The 17,884-nt window shown below is 46.7% G+C and overlaps 1 protein-coding gene across 1 annotated transcript in view; it reads left to right on the plus strand.

Annotated features, from left to right (window-relative positions):
• The window catches only part of LOC147725752 (NXPE family member 1-like), a 280,513-nt gene that overhangs the window by 38,167 nt on the left and 224,462 nt on the right, over positions 1-17,884 (plus strand). The window lies entirely within an intron of this gene.

Genomic DNA, 17,884 nt, shown 5'->3' on the forward strand with positions numbered 1-17,884 from the left:
ACCATCCAGGTTCTGAGACTAGGTTTCGGTAACCTGGGAACTTTCAGTCCCACACTCACTCCTACTCCACTGAGACAGGGTGTGAGCCCCTACACCCCTCTCGCTACAATGGGACCTAGCTGGGCTACTCTGAACCTCTTCCACCACTCTGGGCTGGAAGATACCTGAGCCACTACTTTTGGGATCACTCCCCAATTCCTCTTCAGAACCACTGACCCTTTCCCAGCGGTCTGCTTCCTGTACAAGCTCCCAAGGATAAAAGGGGTCACACCTCAACAGGTGTTGGCACAACCCTGGCCAACAACGACTGAGCATCTGCTCTTTGATAAACATATTCGTTACTCCATCCACATCCTGCTCCGGGTTAACCGTCAGTCAATCAACCAGTGCATCCGAACAGTCATCCACAAAATTCGCCCAAGACTGGTGAGAAGGTTTCTTTCTCTCCCTGAACTTCAACCTGTACTCCTCTTCTTGGTAACAAGGTACCATACTTTGGAAACTGGGAACGGACTTCCTGCACTGGACTCCATAATGCTGCCACCACTGGACTCCACCCTCACTGGGGAACCCAGAAAACTACAACTGCGCTCAGGGGATAATCTACCCTCCAGAGCTAATTTCTCTCTGGTGAAAGCCCTCTCAGCCTACTCCATCCTCTCCTGCACTAAGACCCTCTCAGTCTCTAGCTTTTGCTCTTCAAGGTCTAAAGCCTTAAGACTCAACTCCTGAGCCCATAATGCCTTTTTCTCCTCTAAGGCTAACTTCCTATTCTCCAACTCCAATTTCTGAGCTTCCATATACTCATAGCTCTCTTCTTGAGTTTCTCTAAAGCCAGCTGATGCTCCTTTTCTTCCCTCCTATCCACCTACTCCTCTGGGGACAGGGAAAGGGATGGGGCGCTGGACCCAGCAAGGGACTCCCTATCCATGGGGTCCTCACTATCTACTGCCGTACCTATCCTGTCATTTTCTTCCTCCTCTTCAGACTCTTCAGGGCTCCCCTCAGACCCACCACCCTCATGGCGTGCGGCCCAGGCCCTCTCCTCCTCACTGCGCTCACGTTCCCAGTCATCTTTCGGCAATTGGATTAGCTTGTCCCTAAGTTTGGACTAGGTGTCTGACCCATTCACTGCTATGTCTCCCTCTTCACAGAGCTCTACCAACTCATACATACTGTATCTAAACAGACATCCGAAATTAAAAGCAGACTCCATTTTGGCAGGACGCTCAGAGACACATGCAACACAGGGGACCTAACTGTCTGAGCTGAAGCAAGAGTACATAATCTAAAAATGACAGTCATGGGAGAAACAATAAAATAAAACTCAAAAACAATAATCCCCAGATACTTGATTATCTAAATGCAGAGTTTGTAGTGCAACCAGTTGTTGCTGTTGCGCAAACACAAGTCCTAATCCCAACCGCTGCCACCAATGTTAGAAATGGAATCTCTGGTTGGCTGAGGCTTGCGCCAAAGCCAGGCAGGGACCACCACTCTAGTCAGGGCTTGAAAGTTACACGCCAAAGATAACCCCAGCTCATCCCCTTGGTAGCTTGGCACAAGCAGTCAGGCTTATCCCGGAGGCAATGTGTAAAGTGTTTGCTCAACACACACACACACAGCAGCAACACACTAGGCACACCACAAAAAGGGACTCCACACAAGGTTATATATAACAATAGCCTTTGTATTACCATAAACACATTAGATCATAATCACACATATACACTGTGCCAACTGGCACTGGGCAGTATTTACATAGAAATATTTACACCTGACAGGCCACGTGGGCCACTGTCAAAATCAGCACTTAGTAGAAATAGTAGATGTAGCATGAGTAATAACTGAAGCACAAAATAATAATTGTAGAGCACAACCAGTAACCACTGTTAACAGGTAGGAACGCACTACGCAATACTAATCACCATAGGCATAGGTCACGCAGTGAAACATAAATTGACTGGCATAGACCTTACTAGGCAAAACAACCTCCTAATCATAAAACACATTTAGAGGTATGGAACATGCATAATGGCATTGCACATTATGCATAAATCACATTAGGCATTAGGTAATTACTGTCATGAACACAGTATGCAATCACCCTGCGCAATAATTTACATTAGGTACTGACCCCAGGCCAACTGGCCTTCCATGGGGCTCAAACGCCCTTTGTCCCAAAAGTCAGGGCTGGCTGCGCACGCAGCCAAAAGCAACAACGCAAAAGAACTGGCCTAAATGTGGCCGCTGCCCACTACTTTCTGGGCATCTGTATAATCACCAAGGGGGGCACTGGCACCCTCGGTTCAACAACAGTCAGGGTGCGCTGCCTAGGCAGCTAAAGTAAAGGGGACAGGTGCACAGCCTAAACGTTGCAGTTGCCCACTAAGTGCTGGCAGCTGTGGCAGGGAGCATGGGCACCAGCGTGCCCCCCTAAGCCCCTGGCTGGGACTCTAAATGAGAAAAGGCCTCCCACGTCCCCCTCTGGGACTGTAAAATCTAGGGCCTCTCAACTGGCCCTCAGGCGGACTTGGCAGCACTCCTACTACACGTTAATGCGCTGGGGCTTGGGGGAGTGAAACTTACCCCCCTCCTCATCAGGAAACCGACCTGATGCTCCTGAGCCCCGCTCTGAGGCTCTTCCACCCGAATTTGCCCCCAATGTCAGTCCGAGGGGGAAGGATGCAGGGAGAAGAGTTGGGTCACCTTATGTACTCCCGTGGACAACTTTACAATGCTCCGCCTGGCCGTAAAACCCAGCGTGTGGCACGGGACACTTCGTCCCCATAATCACTCACCCGCTGTCTCTGGGGTGTTCTCTTCTTGGATGGGCGAGTGGAGAGCGCTGCTTTCCCGGTGGAGCAACCCAGAAGTTCCTTGTGGTTTTGGCTGGGCGGGGCTCCCCTCATTCACATGGGAGCCCTGATGTGAGACGAGCAATTGTTTCTTGTGTCCCACTCTTCTCTGGGCACCACAGGGCTCTCCCTGGCTCTCAGGGGCCTCGGGTGCAGGCGCAGCCTTCTTTCCTCAGAGCCGGGCGCCTCCTTCAGTGTACAGGAGCGCGGGGTGGGCTCCCGTCCGCTTCCTGTTTCTCCCCCTTACTTCCAGGTCACCCCGGGCAGAGTGGCAGCCCTCAGGGTTTCACTGCTTGGCGGCTGCAGGCGGCAATACAGGGTAGGCTCCTGTTTTTCAAGACACGGTCCCTGGCGGGGTGGGCACCCACTAGGGGTATTCATGAAGTGCAAAGTTCCTGGCGGGGTGGGTACCCACTAGAGATATTAAAAAGGCAAGTATGCGGGGTGGGCACCCACGCCGAAATAGGCAGATTGTGGGGTGGGAATCTCCACGCTGGGGGTTTCCTCCCTCAAAATGATTGCAGCCCCGTGCTGCTGGGGAGATTAGAAGCGCTACTCCTCTGGGGCAGCCCAAACACAGCGCTCCTCAAATAAAGCACTTACAGGCTCTCGAAGTACCAAGTCCAGGGACACAAATGGAGAGCTCTCCTCAACAATAAAGAGCACATCGCTTCTTCCAGATAAGGCAAAGTCCAGAGATAGTCTTTAGAATGTAGGAGGGCAAAGGCTGGGCCCAGGGGCCAGCTCACAGGGCCCTCCAGCAGGGAGGCAGTCCCCAGTGGCGGTTCCTCCTGGTGCCAGCAGCAGCAGCAGGCCCCCCTTTAGTCAGGATTACGGGTGAACAACCTTGTATATGGGGTCACAGCCCCTTCTTATATACACATTTCCTTTGTCCCTTAGAACAAGGTTTAGAGAAAACCAGATGCAACTGGTTTGGGAGCACTTGAGCACTTTGTTTTGCTCAGCTCCTCTTCTTCTATTCACAGGATTGGCCAGAGACACCACAGGGGGCGGAGCCAGCATTGTGGAGGGAAGGCACAGCCCTATTCAGGTTCCAGGTGCAACTTCTCCCTCCCATCTACATGCAGCTCTCCCTATTCACCACCGGGCAGACCCATCCTGGCTCCTGGAGCCAGGCACACCAGCCAGCCCCTGTCAATCACAAGCCAGACAAGCAATTCACATTCACTGCACACAGAAATGCCAACTTCTAAAAGTGGCACTTCCCCACTAGTCACATTCAATCTGCGCACACCATTGCGCAGCATTTATTCTCACGAGTTTGCACATACCAAACTCACCCCTGCACTCCTCTCACACCAGGAATTACCATGGACACATATATCCCCTATGCATTCCTATGGGAGGGCAGGCCAATCTCACCACACGCACTCAGACTGCGCACGCACTTTACACTGGGACATAGTGCTAAAGTGCGCAGATGCCAAAAACAACTAACATCAGGTCATATTTAAAAGCAAAAAGTTTAGGGGTGAACCTGCCAAAAGGGCCAAGTGCAACAGATGCCAATTGCCCCAAGGCGCAACAAGGAAACAGCTACTACAACTCCTACTACTATCACACACTGATGTGCCCCTAGTAGTAGCACTCCAAGTAGTAGTAGTGCCAGTCTTCCAGAATCCCCTGACCAATCACAACGCTGCCTTAACAGCATTGTGATTGGTCTGAGCGCCGTGGTTTGTCACTTAGACAGGGGCAGGCGGGCTGTGCATGTTCTTCACCAAGGCTGTAATACAGCCTGATTGGCGAACATGCAGAGTGCGCATGACGCTTTGGCTGGCCCGAGACGGCTGGTCAAAGCGCCATGAGCACTTTAGGTACTGCCACCACTCCTCCCCCTGTGATTCAGGGTGCCCAGCCCTGCTCGCCTGGCTTCAGATGCAAGCTGAATACAGAAAACAAAATAATAATAACAGACGTTTTTATGCATTAAGCTTGCAGCTGAAGCAGTGGAGCGACGCTCCTGCACCTTAGCGGAGAAGCCGCCACTGCAAAGATCACATCACAGCTAACCATCTGTCTAGAAAAAGGGCCCTTTTTGACATGGTTACCCCCCACTTTTTGCCTGTTATCTGATGCAACTTTGACTGAAAGTGTGCTGTGGTCCTTCTACCCAGGTCCCAGGATCCAGTGTCCTTTCCCTAAACTTTACCATTGTTCCACAATTGGCACCCCTTTAGGCTTCTTGTAAGTCTCTAGGGCCTTAGACCTAAAGAGGACCGCTAAGGGCTGCAGCATGAATTGTAACATCCTAAGGGATCACTCACCAAGCTCATGGAAAACTGTCACAGCAGCCTGCATGTCTTGGTGCATAGAAAAGGATGAGTTGCCATGGCACACACCTGTGTGCCATGCCAGCAGAGCAATGCATGTGGTGTAAGTAGGTCACCCCTACAGCAGGGCTTAGAACCCTAAGGCGTGGTACACTAGACTCCATGTGTGGACATATCTGCGTTAGTGGATGTCTCTCTGAGATATCTTAGCACAACCTTAGATATCCCAGGTGCACAGGGAAGCCATAACGAGTACATGGGCTGGACACTCATGGTGTCAGGATTTCTGCCACAGTCCACCGCGCATGACTATCACAATACACCGGCATGGCTCATATCATTCACGCGTATGAATGAATAAACATCTTGTACCATGACTATTGACCATATTACATGCTGTTGTTAATAGCTAGCTGCAGCTGGTGTTTGACAATGCAAATGCATGATCAGTACTCAGGCGCCATGGAAACACCCAGAAAATTCACCAAAATAAGCATTAAGCAACCAGCATGGATGACCCCAATGCAAACATTTTGGAAGACAGCCCTCATCAAAGTATTCAGCTGCAACTGTTCTCTGCTATAAGCAATTAGAATGCGACCTTTGTGAACATTCTAAAACACCTTCTTCTAGAAGGCAGCTTCATCAAGTAAATTATCTGCACCTGTTCATTGTTACAGACAATTAGAATGTGACCTTTATGAACGTTCTGAGGCCGTCTTATTTGAAGACCGTCCACACTCCTCCCCTTCGCTTAGCCTATTCGCCTGCCACTTAGCTGTTTCCCGGCTTCCAGGACTCTTGATCCTCCTGCTTTGACCTCATCGCACAGAACGTCTTGAATTAGTCTGGCACCTGGATGGAAAAAAAGAACAACAAGAAAAGGAGAGACACATCAACAGGCATTATTTTACTACGTGCTGAGCTCAGTCGCAAGTTCGTTCTGCAAACAAAGGGAACCAGTATTTTTATTCAACTTGTACATACTATTGGCAGGCCTCTGCCAGAACGAACTTGGATGAAGCTAACTCCGTCCAAAATTGCTTGTGGGTTTGATGCTGAACTCATACTCACTACAGTTTTATAAAAATCTGATAAAGGAGCCTCTTCTGACAATCAAAATTAAAACAAAAAAAACAACAAAACTAAAGATTGGTTGAGTTTTTAAAAGCTTTCAGGAGGTGATACCTTAAAAAATAGAGTTAATACTAGACTAAAGCCTTATTATTTGTTTGTTTATAGGGACCATAACTGCTGGTACCATTCATCAGACTGGTGTGAATGCATGCTGCAGTGTTGCTGTTGAGTAGACGAGCCACAGAATCTTTGACTTTACACGCTTCTCTTTCCCAAACCCATTCGCCGGGGGATTTTCCACCGGAGGAATGTTTCCTCTTGTAAACCAAGGGCAAGTCTGGGGGGGGAATTTGGAACTATTGACGGCGCCCCATTGGAATCATCTGGGATCCAGATAGGTGGCTTATGTTATGTTCTTATGTTAGCCGGATTTGTAGGTCGCACAGATGCCCCAGCGAAGGGGCGTCCTGGCGCTAACAGAACAGAAAAACCGGACAAAAGCGATAACAGGAACTCAAAACACAACAGCACTAGGGGTCTAGGGGAAAAAGGAAAGTTTTTACAGCCTTCCTGAATGACAGAAGTCCGTCAATGGCACGAATATGAACAGGAAGGGAGTTCCATGGCTTGGCAGCGAGCACTCTAAAGGAGCGGCCGCCAATCCTAGACCTCTTGAAGCGCGGCACTATGGCCAAGTGGAGACCAGAGGACCTCAGACACCGCGCTGGAACATATGAGGAGATGAGGTGCTCCAAAATATGAGGGGAAGAGTGTTTAAGGATTTTAAATGACAAACAAAGGGACTTAAACTTAATTCTCTGAACAACAGGGAGCCAGTGGAGCTTGTGAATAGTTTTTTTGGCTGAGCAAAATCTGGGTAAGCCAACCAGAGCCCTGGCGGCAGCGTTCTGGACGCGTTGGAGTTGAGAGAGTTCAGCCTGATTATCTCCCAAAAGAAGAGAACTGGCGTAGTCTAACTTAGACAGAATCATTGCTTGAACAATGAGCTGTCTAGTAGGTGCATCAAAGAATTTAAAAGTGGATCTAAGCTGACGCAGAGTCCCGAAACACGTGGCAGCAACCTTTTTGGTGTGAGTGGAGAAGCTGGGTTTGGAATCGAACCAGACCCCGAAGTTTTTAACCTCAGTGACAGAGATAGGAGTAGGACCGAGCTCAGATGGCCACGAATTGTCGCCCCATAGATGAGTCTGTTTCCCAACAATGAGCACCTCGGTTTTCTTGGTGTACAATTGAAGGAAATTGTCAGTCATCCAGACATGTGGTTATGAGTTCCCCAGCTCCATGATGGCTTCACTGTACCCGCTGATGTTTGGTGCTGAACATCTCATCTTTACAAACCTGCACTGATGCCAATGTTGGATTTATTGATACATGCACCCAGAGGACACCTTAGAGGTGACCCCTGAAAACCTACTGACTCCCAGTGTATAGACTGACTGGTCTCGACAAGCCAGGAACCATACACAGGTTCCTGACCTTTTAAGGTAAGAACATTCGCTCTCAGAGGTCGGGACCAAAACCTGCTCTGGATGGAAGTGTTTACACCTCCTCCTTGCAGAATATGCATTCCAGGGTCTGAAGCTTCAAAGATCCTCCCACCTTCATTATGCGGAACAGGCCTCTTCAGATAGTGGAAATATCAGCACCCCTGTCCCAACCCTACTTTTTGGTGACATGACTGGCGGGAAATTAGTAAGATTAGGAGGTGTGTCCACATCCAACCAGCACCCTAAGGTATACTAGCTGATGTAGACCCCACTTCCAGATTCCTCCATATTGTTTGGGCGGGATTAGCATCTAGGGTCAAGGTTATGCCCACTTCCCACAGGAAGTGGTCATATTGAGGGTGTAAACACTCTAAAGGTAGGCAGCTCATTGGCTACTACCTGTCACTCCCCTTGAAACCCCTAAATTGAGTATTTAGGTTGCAACCCTGAACCTAAGAACTCAGATTTGATGGATCAAGAGAAGAAGTATGAAAAAGAGTCACCGCCTGGTGCGGTGTAGTTCCTAGGACCCCCAGGACCTACACGTTTTGCATGAACTAAACTGAGGGCTTGGACACCCCCACAGGATGAGTCAGCCATTAGACCAGCTATCTCTACGGTGCCACTACCAACCCCCTGTATTCTACAGTGGTGTATGTAGTTTCTGGCAACCACTGAACATGACAACCCTGATTCCTCAGGTATCGTGGAAACAATACAGTATATTTTGTTCAGTCACTCATGCTTGCTTTTCTCAGATTACACATGGAATGACGATTAGAAAGGTTTCAATAATTATTTATTAGTCAAGCGTCAGTCTAGTGTGAAACATATTTGCTGCGACTATCAAAAGACAGGAGCATACAAATGTAATTGTGAGCACCAATATTGTAAATAGAAGATGCATTGCTACCACAGTGCTAATAAGAGGAATATAAACCGATAATATAAAACAATAGCATTGGAGTACTCCTACAGCGCATAGCCTACCTAATGTACTTAACCTAGATATGTAGGTGAAGCATGTGTATGTGAATGATAGAATATATCCTAATGGATGCAAGAATCCAGGGGAAGTGCTAACCCCTCACCTGATGGTTCTGAATGAAGGACCCCGTCTCTGCGTCGAGGATGGCACCCAGCAAGGGATGTCAGGAGTCTGCCTGTTGAAGGATCATCCTGCAGAGTCTTGTTCGAGCCTGGAAGGAATTCTCCTCTGCCTTCCGTGGGGGAGTGAGGATCTTTTATATTAAAGTGGTCTTTCCAGGGTTTCTTCTAGGATCAATATGTTTTGGAAAACAACCGCTAATCCTTTGCTAATCCTTTTCTAAACAAAATAATCATGCACAGCTGGCTGTTGGCCTTAGATGAAAAAAGTGGTGAACCTTGTACAGAATAAATCTGCTTTGCATGGGGACATGTTTATGTACGTCAGGTACAGGGGTTATGATATTGTACCAAGAGTAGGGGTGGGCGTAGTTCGCGAAGTAGCGCTACGCGAAGCTACGCGAAGTGCACTTCGTACTACGTGAACTTCATGTAGCACTACACGAGCTGCGTAGTAGCATGTTCGCACTGTGCAAGATGCATTTTCAATGATTGCACAGTGCGGACAAGCATCCAGCACTGTGCAATCATTGAAAACGGCATCTTGCACAGTGCGAGCTGTAGTTTTCTGCAGCTCAAGTAGATTATTACTCGAGCAGCAGCTTTCTCAACGCGAACTGGTAGTTTCTCATTGAGAGCGGTCGCGAGCATGCGCAACCACTCACAATGAGAAACCTGGCCTCCCCGAGTTGAGAATCTCGCCGGGATGTCATTTTGCTTGCTCGCAGTCGCGAACATGACGTTGAGGACCGCGAACAAGCAGAAAATGACCGCTGCACTACGCTACACTACGCGTGTTCGCACTGTGCTACGTGCAGCTCGCGTAGTGCGAAGTTGCGCAAACTTCGCAAACTCTGCGAGCGTAGCGTAGTGCTTCGCCCAGGGTTAACCAAGAGCTCTGTGTCAAAGAGACAGAAGCAAGCTATTAGGTAAAAGGTCACCTATGCAAAACCGTTATGATCATGTGGATGGGACAAAAGTGTATATGTTTGATATGTACATGATGGGACTGTTCTAACAGACATGACACCCACTCCTCATCGAAAGGTCTACAAGGTCAGGTAGGTAATGATAGTCATTGCTCTAAAAAGGCATAAAATCAGTTGTACTAAAACATACTAAAAGCTCTTAAAATGTCAATAAAAGCAAGGTTTCTATGAAAGTAATTTTTCCCTAAAAGGCATTCTAAAAAAGGTCTTCTATATATTTGAATATATGTTCTTTGCCTTTCTGAGCACCTTGAAAGCCAATGTGCTCAGTAGGCATGGGCGGAAAATCCGTTCCGCTCGCGGATTTTGCGGATTTTCGGGAAATCCGCAATCCGCGAGATTTGCGAATTTCCCGCAAAATCCGCAAATCCGCGAGCAGCGGATTTTGCTCGCACTGCTCGCACTGTTCGCGTGAGTTCGCGCCCGCGAATAAGTGCAAAATTGCAGAAATACGATCTTAGCAAAACTGAAAGTAACTACTTACCAGGTTCAAAAGTTCAGGCTCATCATTAGTAGCCATTTCCTGTAGTGCTTCCTGAGGGGCCCCTCCAGAGTTCAGTTGCCAGTTGCAACTATTATGTGACCCTGCTCTGAACCTCAGAATAGTTACACATATGCCACAAAGGTCCTGAATTACAGCTAAGGGAGACAAGCAGGAGCCAGGCTGGAAGTTAAAATCCATTAATCAGCCCCTAATTCATTATTGTCAATTGGGGCAGGGCAGGTGTTGTAACTAATTTTGCAACAATGAAAGCACTTAGCAAGTGCAAAAGATCACTAATCAGGGCGCACTAAGGAAGCAGGTGCCAGCTAAAAAAATATTCTGTGACACATTAATCAGCCCCAAATTAATTCAGGTCACTTGAGGCAGGGAAGGTGTGCTTTGCTTTGCCGAAAATAATGTACACTGGACAACCAGAGGGTGTGGTGATGAAACAGAGGGTGGCATGGGTGGGCCAGAGGGTGGCATGAGTAGTCAGAGAGTGGCAGTGGTGACAGAGAGTGGCAGTGATGAAGAAGAGTGTCCCAAACAGGCTGGACACGTAGAAACAACAAGTTCGCGAAACTTGCGACCCGACAGGTAAGTTCGCAATTTGCGAAAGTGTACAAAACCCTCGCGAACTGGCAGAAACACGGGCGAACACACAAAAAAAAAAAATCCGCTAATTCGCGGGAATTCGCGGATTTTGCGGATTGCGAATCTGCAAATCCGCAAAATTCGCGAACGCGAGATCCGCAAAATTCGCTCATGCTTAGTGCTCAGACAGAACAGAGAGAAAATAAAACAAAGTCTGATCGACCTTTTAATTTTGTGTTTTGTTTAAAAGTTGCCAAACGGTCCCAGCACAGGAAAGCTAGATTGTTGTAAGAATCCTGTGCTGAAATCTCAACATCACTGAACATGGCATCCTCAGGAGGCAGTCCCTCTAATACTTCCAGTATGATGTCAAGGGAGCAAAGGTGATCACCTCCAGTTCTAACGGCAGAAGCCGATGACTGCATAGTTGTTGTAGAGCCGATCTTCATCCCAACAGGAGCTGAAGCATCCTGTGCAGACTCTAGGAACGCCATCATCAACATGGATATACGCTGTGGACAACTGTGCTCATGGGCCCGCAAAGGTGCCAGGAGCATGTCTATGTCCGGCAATGCAGCCAATGGAATAGTCAGACAGAGGTCCAACATGCGTTCAGATCCTCAAAATAGGCAGCGGAATACTCGCAGAATGCAGTTGAGACAGGCTGATCTGAAAGACAGGAACCAATGCTCATTCAGCTCTCGAAGCCGAGATGTTCCCAGGAAGAACACCAATTGCTCACGACAACGTCGCTCCAGCCGCGTGCTCTCCGTGTCTTGAGTGATGTTGGCATCCATTGCGTATACTATAGGATTAAAGTCAGAATGCCCGCCACGGAAATCAGGACCAAAGGAAGCCCTTTAAAAATGCTTCCAAGTACGGAGTGTATGAATGATGGAATCACTCCGAAAACAGTTTGAAAAGTTGTTAAAATCCCTTATCCAATGCTCTTAAATTAGTGTACTATCCCCCGCATATCAGACATGTTAAAGATACGATGGACCACTTCTCCCAAATGGAGCGGGAAGTTTGTACGGACCAGAGCCTGTATCTCTGCTGAAGACCTTGCAACCTGGAGATCAAAGATCTCTCAGGCTAAAGTTAAGGCAACATTTTGCTGCAACAGCATGGCTTTCAGTCTGCTCAGAGAATCAAACCCTATGTTGTAAACATTCAGTAAAGGCTACAGTGGTGCCTCCCTAACTGTGCGAGCTGGGGTAAACAATACTTGCTTACAACAAATAATCCTGTGGTCAACGGCCACCAGATAAGCAATGCCGGGCATCATACCACTAGGGATAATGGGGTAACCCTGTGTCCCTCAGAACCTGGGTGTTGATAATGTAATCCACAGTTGGTTCTGTTGGGTGGAAAAATTGCTTTGCTTTGAGTAATTAATACACCACAACAGATCAATCAAAGTCAAATTCAACAAACGAAAAGACACATAATGGAACACACCACAAAACACTATAATGTTAGTTGAGTAGCAGTGTTTTACTCTTTTCTTATTCAAGAAGAAGTATATATGGCTGTCACATGAGCAATTTCATATCGGTGAACTGAAGAAGGTGACTATTGTGAGTTTAAGTGCAATAAAGTGACAAAGCGAAGTCATAAGTGAGTTATCTACATGAGATATACAAGTGACATAAATAAATAGATCCTATTTGTTAAGATGGTTCTGTGTTATATATAATTTTATCGCATGGAGTCCTACGACCATGAGTGATTTTTATAGAATAGGGTCAAGAAAACTACTAGGACATGAACATAAATAGCATTGACGTTTCGACCCAAAGGTATGCGCAGTTCGACATGAGTCACAGCGGGTCTTCTTCAGGACTGTAAATACAGATGAGGGCAGCCAATTGATTGTGTAGGTATCGAACAATAAATTTACAGATACTGGGATTGCGTTGTTGTATGGCGTTTTAGGATCCGAGCGAAATTTCCTGAGTCATACCCTAATATAGGTACAATTCACATTTCCCTAATATAGGGATAGAAATCATACCCTTATTCAAACATAGCCCATGCAGTCCAAATACAGGCATGGCTACTTCCACCCGTACCAAAAACTTCACAACGATTTCTTGGAAAATCTGCTTAAGCAGTCAGGGACCTCCCCTTGCTTGAATATTGATTTGTCCAAGAACTTATGTACTTTACAAAGAGCTACTATTCCCTTGGGGCTCTTTACTGACGTTATTATGCCCGACTTTACTTCAAACTCGGCACCTTCAAGGTATAAATATGCCTTCACTTGCCCTAGCAAGACACAGTGGTTTGGAGCAGTTCGACTATCTACTTGCCCGACACAGCTCGCGACAGCAAGTGCCGAAGAAAGCCGACCCTCCAGTTGACGCACTGATCGAGAAGCTGTCCTTTCTCTCAGTGAGAATCCATCTCCAGTGTTTCCAAGCTCCCCTTGCGGGGTGTTGGGAAATCGAGTCTGAGACAGAGATACCAGACCTCCTTCATTCTAAACTAAGGAATGGAGCTGATTAGAACCTAAGAGAAATCTTGGCAAAGAAAACCAAACCTATACTATACAATACTTACTCCCTCACGGGTACTAAACTTAGGTTAGGTACATTGAGGTAGGATGGATTTTGGCCCAGATCTTTGTACTGGGGTGAATGTAAGACATTGTTCTGCATTCTGTCCATCGACTGTGTTTTTTGCAATTTTCAACCCGAGTGGGCTGGGTATGCTCAGACTTGAGTCCCAGGCTCTCCACATCACTGGAGTCAAGCTATCCAGGCTGAAGAAGGCTGATAGCGAGAAACCGGTCCCTGGATGCTTCATTCCGGTCTAGGAAAGACATGGCTTGGTAGTTCGGGCTGGACTGTTCCCATGAGGCACAGGGTCAAGGCTGATTTGCATATAGCCAGTGTCTGACCTAGGGTGGTGTGGAGTGCAAAAAAACGATGGATTGAGGCCCAGATCTATGTACTGGGGTGAATGTAAGACATTGTTCTGCATTCTGTCCATCAACTGTGTTTTTTGCAATTTTCACCCCGAGTGGGCTGGGTGTGCTCAGACGTGAGTCCCAGGCTCTCCACATAACTGGAGTCAAGCTATCCAGGCTGAAGAAGGCTGATAGCCAGAAACCGGCCCTTGGATGCTTAATTCCGGTCTAGGAAAGACATGGCTTGGTAGTTCGGGCTGGACTGTTCCCATGAGGCACATGGTCAAGGCTGATTTGCATATAGCCAGTGTCTGACCTAGGGTGTTGTGGAGTGCAAAAAAACCGATGGATTTAGGCCCAGATCTTTGTACTGGGGTGAATGTAAGACATTTTTCTGCATTCTGTCCATCACCTGTGTTTTTTGCAATTTTCACCCCGAGTGGTCTGGGTATGCTCAGACGTGAGTCCCAGGCTCTCCACATCACTGGAGTCAAGCTATCCAGGCTGAAGAAGGCTGATAGCCAGAAACCGGTCCTTGGATGCTTGATTCCGGTCTAGGAAAGACATGGCTTGGTAGTTCGGGCTGGACTGTTCCCATGAGGCACAGGGTCAAGGCTTATTTGCATATAGCCAGTTTCTGACCTAGGGTGGAGTGGAGTGCAAAAAAACCAATTGATTTAGGCCCAGATCTTTGTACTGGGGTGAATGTAAGACATTTTTCTGCATTCTGTCCATCACCTGTGTTTTTTGCAATTTTCACCCCGAGTGGGCTGGGTATGCTCAGACGTGAGTCCCAGGCTCTCCACATCACTGGAGTCAAGCTATCCAGGCTGAAGAAGGCTGATAGCCAGAAACCGGTCCTTGGATGCTTGATTCCGGTCTAGGAAAGACATGGCTTGGTAGTTCGGGCTGGACTGTTCCCATGAGGCACAGGGTCAAGGCTGATTTGCATATAGCCAGTGTCTGACCTAGGGTGGTGTGGAGTGCAAAAAAACGATGGATTTAGGCCCAGATCTTTGTACTGGGGTGAATGTAAGACATTGTTCTGCATTCTGTCCATTAACTGTGTTTTTTGCAATTTTCACCCCGAGTGGGCTGGGTATGCTCAGACGTGAGTCCCAGGCTCTCCACATCACTGGAGTCAAGCTATCCAGGCTGAAGAAGGCTGATACCCAGAAACCGGTCCTTGGATGCTTGATTCCGGTCTAGGAAAGACATGGCTTGGTAGTTCGGGCTGGACTGATCCCATGAGGCACAGGGTCAAGGCTGATTTGCATATAGCCAGTGTCTGACCTAGGGTGGTGTGGAGTGCAAAAAAATGATGGCTTTAGGCCCAGATCTTTGTAGTGGGGTGAATGTAAGACATTGTTCTGCATTCTGTCCATCAACTGTGTTTTTTGCAGAAGTATATACCAGCAGGCTTGTATGAAAGGTTGGGTAAAGGATACATCAAATCAACCTGGAATTTACCTTATACACATAGATGTTATAGTGAAGGGAAAAAAGAGGTATTTCTTAGTGGTAACAATTGTAAAAAATCACTAAGCAGTACACTCCTGTGTCAAGGTATTAACTTACATGGAGCCTGCGAAGGTTCATCAAACAACCTTTCATGTCATCTGCACGGCACCCCTGCTACACAGATAGAGCCCTTTTTCAGACAACTTTCCAACGGTAGCTACGTTATAGTAAGTGACCACAGCTGTTGTGGCATGATGCCAGGAAAACCCTATCTCATGAGCGTTACTTCCAGGGTCATTTGTTGTATGCAAATATTGTATCCAAACAGCAATCCAGACATGGAGGCAGCAATCTGGCCTTCTGTGAATATCTCTTCTATTCAAATTGATACTTTAAGCAGAATGAAGTCTATTCTTTTACAGACAACCGTGCCTTTAACCTCGTCCAAAGAGACGTATGACCTGCAAGTTGCAAGGACAGCGGCAGAGATACATACCCTATTATCGACAAATTGCCCCGTGCATTTCGTAGAAATGTTAAGCCAAATCTTAAACATGTCAGATACCATTGGCATCGCACATGTATTTAAGACAATTTTTTCGGGACTTTTAGCACCCTTTGAAACAGTTCTGGGCATCTTCCCGAATTTTGTGCATTCTCTATTTGGTGGCCTACCTCTTATTTTGGGACTCGTAGCAGGAATTTTATTTTTGTTGCTTATGGTCCGATATGGCAAGCCAAGTCACAGACAAATCTCAGGCTACGATGGAAGATACAATCCTAGCAATACGATACCGAGAACGGATCACTAAAGTCCTCGGATTGGCCCGGTTAGGAGATCTGAATACTACCTGGTTTCTTTCATTCAGACCAATCTGGCAAGATTGCATCTTACCTGTGCTTCGATGTCTGCTATGCGGAGAAGAATGCGTGTTGGACGTCTGTCTTACACTACCATCAGCAGTACCAATGGATATCGATGCTTTGCTTGGTTCGGTAACGGCTCATGCACAGTGTTGTCCCCAGCGGCTACCCATTCTGATGACGGAATTCGTTGAGACTTCACCATTACGATTAGGTGGCGGTGAAGTACGGGATGAAAGCGGCACCACACAGGTACAACCTTCTGTGAACATTGCTGATCCTGACATCGATGATAGCAATGCGTCTCACATATGCACTATTGCAGCTTTTTCAAACTTGGTAGAACTTTCACCTACTGTTGTAGACGAGTTTTTCAACAGCCTGTCTGATTTAATGTTCTCTCCTAACAACGAGAATAACTTTTGAAACAGCGAGCACACAGCGTTCCCTGAACTCTGAATTCGGCCTTCAGATTTTATAAACAACACTACTGAAAACATTTGGAACTATTTTTACCCATGAAAGCGAAAAAATTTATTTTTTCCAATTTCCAAAATATTTACCCTTTTTTTGGCACATGGTACTCTGTTTAAAGTAGAACTATTCTTAGAGAACAGAACTTCTATTTTTAGAGACTCTAGAGACAATATTTTGAATAAGCCTCTAGCACATGTACAATCTTGTATAACTATGTGATGAAATGGTCTCGACCTTCTCTTCTGTATTAAGAGCCATTTCATAAATGTAAATTTTGTGATTCATTCAGTGAAGATTATAATGCACTACAAAAATATTATCTGAATGATACCACTGCTTGAAAGCCTACAGTATAATACTCATTTTTGTGTATCTATACCATTTCAAATGCATTTTATGTATTTTGGGGTGGGCTGGAAAACACAGGCATACTTATATGTTTATATATTGCTTAGTATTTAGTAATGATGGACATTATACGTGGAGTGGGTGTTGTGAATGTATATAGGACCCTAATTAAATATTCCTGATTCATGCCCTTATATGGTTATAATAAATCATGTCCTTATAAAGGCATAAGAATCATATCCATATTTAGTCATAGCCCATGCAGTTCAAATACGGCAAGGCTACTTCCCTAGACTCCTAGAAAGTACAACGCGTTCTTTAAACAAACCAAGCCTCCAGCAGCCCGGGAAATTCCCCCTGCTTCTGTTTTGATTTGTCCTAGAACTCCTAAGAGTCCTGAAAGAACTGCCAGTTCTTAGTGACAGTTCTTAGTGACGTCTTATGTCCAACCTTACGCCAAACACGGCACCTTCCAGGTATAAATATACCAGCACTTGCCTTAAGCAAACACACAGTGGTTTGGAGCAGAGCGGCTATCTACTTATCCAGAGCCCAGCTGATGCAGTGCCGAAGGAAGCTGACCCTCCCATTGACGCACTGAAAGAGACGCTGTCTTATCTCAGGCCGAGAAATCCAGCTTCAGTGTTTCCAGACACCCTCGCGGGTTGCTAGGAGATCGAGTCCTGAGAAAGAGATACAAGACCTCCTTCATTCTAAAACCAAGGTATAGAGCTGATTAGATCCTTAGAGAAATCTTGATTCAGATTCTTGGCAAAAACTAACTTAACTTAAACTGCAGCTCACTTACTCCTTCCCACGTACTAGGCTTAGGTTAGGTACACCGGGGTAGGCGTATTTTAGAAGCACCAGTTGAGTACGTTTAGTCAACTTTTATCATTGTATGTATTG

This window comes from Lissotriton vulgaris, chromosome 3_2 (genome assembly GCF_964263255.1).
Source record: "Lissotriton vulgaris chromosome 3_2, aLisVul1.2, whole genome shotgun sequence".
NCBI lineage: Eukaryota > Metazoa > Chordata > Amphibia > Caudata > Salamandridae > Lissotriton > Lissotriton vulgaris.